Consider the following 8,287-nt stretch of genomic DNA (forward strand, 5'->3'; position numbering starts at 1 on the left):
ACGGAGCAGTTTCTGCTTATCATTATATTGTTATATAGTGAATAATATCCGAACACTAAATTAAATTGTATAATAATAAGTAAAATATTTTTTTTATCTTCGATATTTTCCAACACAATACATTAAAGATTAATTCGTTACGAATCTGAGCTTTATTGAAAAGTTCACTGCTAAATTACTATATACAAAATAAAATTTAAATTTTTAATACTTACTTAAACGGACGACAAAACTAACTATTCAACTAACTAAATTTAATTAAGTAAAATAGTATTTGATGCTTCAATTTCGTTACGTTTATTTTATCCGAAAAAAGGGACATATACAATGATACAATACTAATGACAGGTGTAGAAATTAACAATCAATTTTTATTTGGTTACTGGCGTAGACCTTTTAGTGATAATTATTTTGGATGTCTTTAGAAAATATCGTAATGCCTATACTGGATTGGATACTCATATAGATGATCCTGATTAATGGGAGATGATTCATAATGACAAAAATGTATATTCCATGAAAAATATAACATGTATATTTTCTTTGTTTATGTTGTTTAAATAAATTATTGGTTACCTAATATTGCTTATATTATATTTTCTTTGTTGAAAAGTTCTAAGAAATTAGTTTGTCATTTTAAGAGTATCTCTAATGATAATTTTAATTTTAATTTTATTTTAGATTTTATAAAAATATTTATAGAATTATATATTATAAATAATAATTTAAAATTTAAAATAAAAATTGCTCTTTTAATATTTAGTCTTAATTCATTTAAAATTTTATATTATTTTATCAATACATTTATATGAATGATAAAATTTTATTAATTTTTCATTAAAATAATACTGTATTTTTAAAATAATATCGACTTCATTTCATATATTAATTCTAATACAGATTCTAATTCTAAATCAATTTACTTCTTAAAAGTATCAAAAATAATATTCTAAAAGTACTCTATTAGAAATACTCTAAGAACAACACCTTTTTATTTTGAAGTTTATGGTTTTTCCTTTTTTTTCAATAATAATAATAAATAATTATTCAAGTTTTTATAAACAATAATTAACCATATTATTTTCGTTGTAACAAATACTTTTGACAAAAATTGAGAACAAACTTCTCGGGTAAATATATAATTAGACAAAATTTTTCTTTTTCTTTAAATTTTTTTACTACTTATATTTTTTGTTTATCAACTACTTTATTAGCTGACCGTTGGTTTAAAAAAAAATAGTTTTTTTTTGCCGCAAAAACCGAATTTTTTTTATCAATCATAATACATGAATACAAAAAATTAAACACCAATTAACCATTTTTTATTTTTAATATTGAGTTAATAATGATATTTTTTCAAACTGTGCACTGTTAGGTTGTTAATCTTAAATATAAAAAAGTTTAATTTGGAGTATAAAAATCAAATCTTTTGATTTCTAAAATCGGACCCTCCGATTTCTATTTAAAAAAATAGAAAAAATTGAGTTACACAAATCAGACTCTCTGATTTTAGTACTTCTCACAATTTTAAAAATACAAAAAATTACAATGTTTAAATATATCACTCATTTCACTTCTATAAAAAGAAAAGGACAATTTACATAAATAAAGCAAGTAAAAATGACATGAATATAACAATTGGAAATTCATTACATGCGTGTGCAATTATGTATCTATGTAAACCGCTATATACGGTTTACTCGTTTTCACATATATAATCTGTCATATTCTGCTGCGGCTTACGTTCAAGCTCTTCCAATACTACACCCTACCGCTATTTACACTCGACAAAATCTAACCTCTTAAATTTGCTGTTGGTTGTTGTGGTTTATGAACAGATGCAGCTAATATGTATACCAATTGAACTTGATTGTCAAATAAAGTGACAAGTTTATAATATCAAACAAAAAAAATTAACAAAAAAATTTTAAATATGAAGATGGAAAATTTTTATGATTATTTTTTTTTGTTAATTTTTTGGTGATAGTGTACAATTTTATCATTATTGTTCTTGTATATCATATTTATTGTTATTGTTGAATTTAAAGAAATAATAACTTATTAAGTAATGATGAATAAACATTATTATTTAGTTAAAAGTCCAATTATGTATGTGATTATATTTGTTTATTGTGCAGTAATATAGAAACCAACAAGCCCAATAACAAGCAAACAATGTCCAATGATAATTCAATCCCATTATAAAAAAAATCAGCTCATTCATTCATTTATGGCCTATGGAAGTGGTTGCCATCAAAAGAAGAAAACTTCACTCTTCTCTTAACCAAAAATAAAGCAACCAAACTCATTCTCTCTCTTCTCTTTTTTTTTACACACATGAAGAAGTCATAAAAGAAAGAAAAAAATTTTTTGATTAGGATTCAAATAAAAAAAAAAAGTGGATTACTAAATCCATGCCAAAATCAAAAGCTAGAGTTAAGAAGTTAAGATCAAATCAAGAGGTAAATCAGAAACAAATCTTTTTAAAGAATCTAATGATCATTTTATTCTAGTTCAAGTTTATGTAGATGATAATATATTTGGTTCAGCAAATAAAGCCTTGTGTATTGATTTTAAAAACTTAATGACTAGTGAATTTGATATGAGTACGATGGGAAAACTCACATTCTTCTTAGGACTTCAAATCAAACAAATTCCTAATGGCATTTTTGTGCACCAAGATAAATATGTCAAAAAATTAGTAAAGAAATTTGGTTTAAAAAATTCTAAACCAATAAATACACCAATGTATCCAAACTCAAAACTTGGAAAAAAATAAAAATGGTAAAGCTATGGATGAGACAAGGTATAAAAGAATGATCAGTTCTCTTATGTATCTAATCTCTTTTAGACCAAACTTTCTTAGTGTTGAAATTTATTCTAAATTCTAATTACATCCAAAAGAATCACATCTTTCAGCTGCCAAGAGAATCATTAAATATATAAATGGCACTTCTGATTTTGGTTTTTGGTATCCTAAATCTGATGAGTTTTGTATAGTGGATTATTGCAATGCAGATTTTGTCAGTGACCGAATTGATAGAAGGAGTACATCAGGAATTTGTTGTTGTCTTGGACAATCACTAAATGTATGGTCCAACAAGAAACAAGCTATTGTTGTATTGTCTGCAGTTAAGGTTGAATACATAGTCATTTCCTCTTGTTGTTTTCAATTATTATGGCTTAAAATCCAACTTGCAGATTATAAATTGCAAGTCAATAGTATTCCCTTAATGTGTAATAATAAGTGCAATAAATATTTTTAAAAATTTTGTTCTGTATTCTAGAACCAAACACATTGAAATTAGATTTCACTCTGTTAGAGAACATGTGTAAAAACAAACTATTGATATTCAATTTATAAAATCTGAAGATCAACGTGCTGATGTATTTACAAAATTATTGCCTGAAGACAGATTTTGCAAGTTAAGAACTGCCTTGAGTATTGTTTTTGCTGAATCAATAAATTAATTTGATAATGTTGCATTCTGGTTGATTTTGTCTCTTAGGTCGACAGGAGACGAAACTAGACAGATGATGAATCCCTCTAGATTATCTGGATATAAGACTAAGTGTTGATACTTTTGAATTTATTTGGGTCAATATTAAATTTTTAGTGTTCTATTGTGTTTCCTTAAAACCACTATTGGACCTAAAAAAATTTATATTCTATGATGTGGGCCTCATTAGATTCTTAATCATAAATTTAAAATTTTTATTTTTGGATTTTCTACCAAGTCAAATCAAATTCAGATTTCAAAAATTTTCTTTGACTTGTCTTTTCAACGACTTGCTTGCATACTTTTTAAATCATTTATTTTTGAAACAAACTTCCAAATGTTCTTAAATTATATTTTTATTTTTTTAAAATTCAAGCATTTATAGTAGTTATACCTTGTGAACCGTTCATCTTCTCTTTCAACCTTCATCAATTCTCAAAATTGCATTCATTGCTTTTTCATAAAGATGAGAAAGAAAGTGGGTACACGAAGAGACACTGGCTCTTATCATGCTCTTAGAAATTCTCCACCAAAGAATCAAGCTCACACCCACATCCATATATACTCCCATTCCTCTTCGCATTTCTCTCCTGTTCCAAACACAATGGCTAGGACGAAGACTATCTCTCGCCGTCCATCAAGGGCACTAGCAGAGGCTGGGACATGCAAGGTAAATGTTGGTAAAGGGAATAAAACCATGACTGAAGAAGAACTTCCAATGTCTCCATCTTCTCGTTCTTCATCTCGTCCTCAAGGACGTTCTGCATCTTCTAGTTGCCCTACCAAAGGTAATCGAAGGCCCTTTCTTAATTCTATGAAAGAACATGAAAATCCTGATCCTATTGGATTCAAATCACATTTCGTTAACTTTTCTCATTTTTGCTATGACCCTCTCTGTTTCTCATCTAGTATGAACTTTGAATTTTATAGAACTATTATTTCTAAAAGACCTTTGTGTTTAACATATATGGCTGACTTAAAAGCTTTAGCTAAAAAGGGGATAAATTTTATTGAAAACATCATTTATCTGGATTGAAACAATTTGTTTGAAATTTGAAAACCTGTTTACCCTGATTTAGTTAGAGAATTTTATGCCAATATGTACTATTATGAGGAATTTGTTCACGTTTATGTTAAAGGTCGTGAAATCCATTTAAACAAAGAATCCATTGGTGAAACCTTAGATTATTATGATGTTGGCATCAATGCCTATATCACTGGAAAGTGGGACAATGATCAGGGTATTTCACACAAGGATGTTTTGGCCAACATATGTGAAAATATTTCTCTCATGGATAGTGTTACTCCTAACCACCGTGCCTTAGGTCCTGTCAAAGTCTAGTTACATCGCATCATTACCCACATTCTCTTGCCGCAAAGCGGTTCATATCAACGAGTTACTTTTTGTAACACCTTAGTTCTCTATGACATTATTAACAAAGCTGAAATTTCTTTTGCATATCTTATGATGCATCATATGTATGATTGCATCAAAAGTGATAAAAATATTTCACTACCATATGGCATGTTTTTTACTTATTTCTTTGAATATTTTAGTGTTGATCTGGACAATGAGACCTCGAGAGAATAGAAGTTTATCTTTTAAAGATGGTGGTGCAGTCAAATAATCAAAGAAAAAAGGGACTAAAGCTACTAGATACATTGTTTTGGAAGAAGAAAAGATGAAAGTATCCCTCCTTCTTCAACTGCTGGTACATCAATTTTCGACAAATACTTGGTCAATGAAATTGTGAAAGATGTTCTATAAGAGTTTGTGAACTTGACCAAGAACATGATCAACTCTAGCTAACAAACAAGGAGACTTGTAATTCAAAATGAAAACTCTTTAAGAAAGTTTTAAAACAGAGTTGAAGTACTTCTCAAGTACATTGAATCATTGGAATATGACCAAATAATGTCTTAGCATGAAGAATAAGATATATTAGGAACTAAAGATGAAGGATCTGATGTCTAACTCCTTGTCACTACTGCTGATTTTGGAAATATGTTTTTTGCTGATTAAATTATGTTACTTTGATACTTTTCAGTTTATTTTGGATAACTGTAATAATGACTGATAAATTCATATTTTACGATTTTTTTTTACTTGAAAAGAGTGGATTTTATCAATTTACCTTACATTTACTCCTTGAAATTGCATGCTTTTGTGAATTTCTTCATAATTATGCTTAATTATTAAAAACATATTTTTTATGCTTTAAATTGCCAAATTTAATTCACTTTTATCCCATTCGATGCCTTGATATGTTTGTTTGAGTGATTCAAAGGTTAGAAGGCAATGATGGCTTGGAAGGATGAAGGAAAAGCATGCAAAAGTGGAGAATTCATGAAGAAATGAAGATTGGACATTTTTTAGGTTGTGCGTATGCATGTCTTATGCGTATGCACGACTCGCAGCACATGATTCACTTAAGTTAACGCGTGACTCGCGATTTCAAGCCCATTTTGAATCCAATCCAACTCATTTCTGAAACATTTGAAGCAAAAATTCAAGGGAGATCAAGCAAGTAGTGTAGAAGGAGTGTAGAGTAGTTTAATATGATGCTTTACTCTAACTTCTCCCTAGAATTTAGATTTTCTTAGTGTAATTTTTTTTTTTAGATTTAGGTTTTGATTTTGTTTTAGTATAGTTTTCTTTACATTTTTATGTTCTAGTATCTTAATTCATTTAGTTTTTTTCTTGTTAGTTTCTCTATTTTTACAAAATTTGATATAAATACTTGTTGAATTCCAATTTTATTTAATGTAATTTGATGTTTTTATATTTATTGATGCTTGCTTAAGTTGTTATTATTGCCTTCTTGTATTTGGTAGCTGTAGATTTTATTAATTCTTGCAATTTGTCATGTTTTACTTTTATGCACATCAAGTGTTTGATAAAATATTTGGACTAGTTATAGAGTAGATTTTTCATCTTGGCTTGAAATTGAGGACTTAGGTGTGATCTTGAGTCATTGATGTCCGATATTGATAGGTGATTTAGGGTTGTTAGTTGATTTTATTTCCACTGACACTATCCTTTCACTAAGTCTAATTAATGAGTTGGTTAGGATTTGTGGATTAAGATCAATTATGCCTATTTGACTTTTTTTCGATGTTTAGGAGATGACAAAGTGGAATTAACTCTTCACAATTGCCATGTTCGTGGTTAATGACAAGGATAGGAACCCTTGACTCTCAACCTTTTCCAAAATCGTTTTTGCACTTGAATTTTCTTTTCTTTGCCTTAATTGTTTTAGTTTAATTTCTTGCATACTTCTTTACTTTTTTGTCATTTAAATTCTTGTTTAATGCTATCAAAATCTAGATCTCTCATAGCCAATGACTTGTACACCCGATTGCAATTCCGGGGAAGAACGACCCGAGATTTAAAACTCCCGACTATTTAATTTGTAACTTGTGACATCTTTTAAACTTTGATATAGTTATTTGTCGGTTTAGGACTATGCTTACAACGAATTCAAATTTTTACCATGTGAACTTTTAAATCAGTATCTAGTCTTCATCAGTGATTTTATAGAATTTTAACTTGATCTAATACACTTCTTGATGCCTAACAAACTTTTGTGCAGGAAATACCATCCCTCTTTAATAACAAAAAGGAGAATGAGTTTGAAAAATAAATTGTTAGGATGTTTAATTCATGAACAATTAGTACTGCTGTTTTTAGCATAAATTATTTGAGAATTATTTGATACTAATTGGTTGAGACTGCTGTTTTAAAAATATTGATTAATTGCACCTCTATTTTTTAATTAATACTTGATTTATGATTGGTTGATGCTGAATGGTGATTAATAGTTTGTAAAATTTTCTGAAAAACAAGCTATCAGGCTGGTTCAAAAGATATGGCAAGTTGGATTGTTTTGATAATTAGTATTACTTGTAAGTATATTTTTTGCATGGAAATTACTTAAATAATTATCATAGGTTGAAGAAAAACTCACATTCAGGGGAGCAAATAGAATGAAAGAAAGAGAGAGAGTTCAATTTGAAAATTGAATCAACAAAAGGAAGTTCATTAAACTCTTCTCATTTTTTTATTTACAATTCATTTTTTAATATTCGTCATCGAAGGGGAGATTGTTGAGTTTAAAGAAATAATAACAAATTAGCTCCATCTACTCATAAACCGCAACAACCAACAGCGGATTCAAGAGACTGGATTTTGTTGAGTGTAAACCATAGAAGGTGTAAAGATTTATGCTTTAGGAGAGTTTGAACATAAATTGTCGGCAGATATGTAGCGGTTTACATAGATACATAATTGCACATACATGTAATAGATTCTTAATTGTTGTATTCATGTAATTTTAAGATCTATTTGTTTTATTTATGTAAATTGCCTAAGAAAAAAATTAACCTCAATCAACTACTCATATAAAGATATAATCATGTTACGTGTATATTAAAAATTAGATATTAAATCAGTTATTGATATAAATATATGTTACAATATAAAATACATATTAAAAATAAGCTAAACAATATATATATATATATATATATATATATATATATATATTTAGAGAAATAGTATAAGATCATCAAAATTTATTATTTTTGGCCATTAGTTAGCCATCAATATTTAAAAATATGGGATAAAATATGTTATTTGATTACTAAATTAAAAAAATTAGACTAAATAAATTGAGTTGATGATTAAGTAATAACCAAAAATAATAAATTCTGATGCCTCTAACATTTTTCATATATTTATATATAAAAATGATTTTTTTACACGAAATATTTTTGATAGCGATACA

The sequence above is a fragment of the Arachis ipaensis genome, chromosome B7 (genome assembly GCF_059453495.1).
Source record: "Arachis ipaensis isolate K30076 ecotype BB chromosome B7, ASM5945349v1, whole genome shotgun sequence".
NCBI lineage: Eukaryota > Viridiplantae > Streptophyta > Magnoliopsida > Fabales > Fabaceae > Arachis > Arachis ipaensis.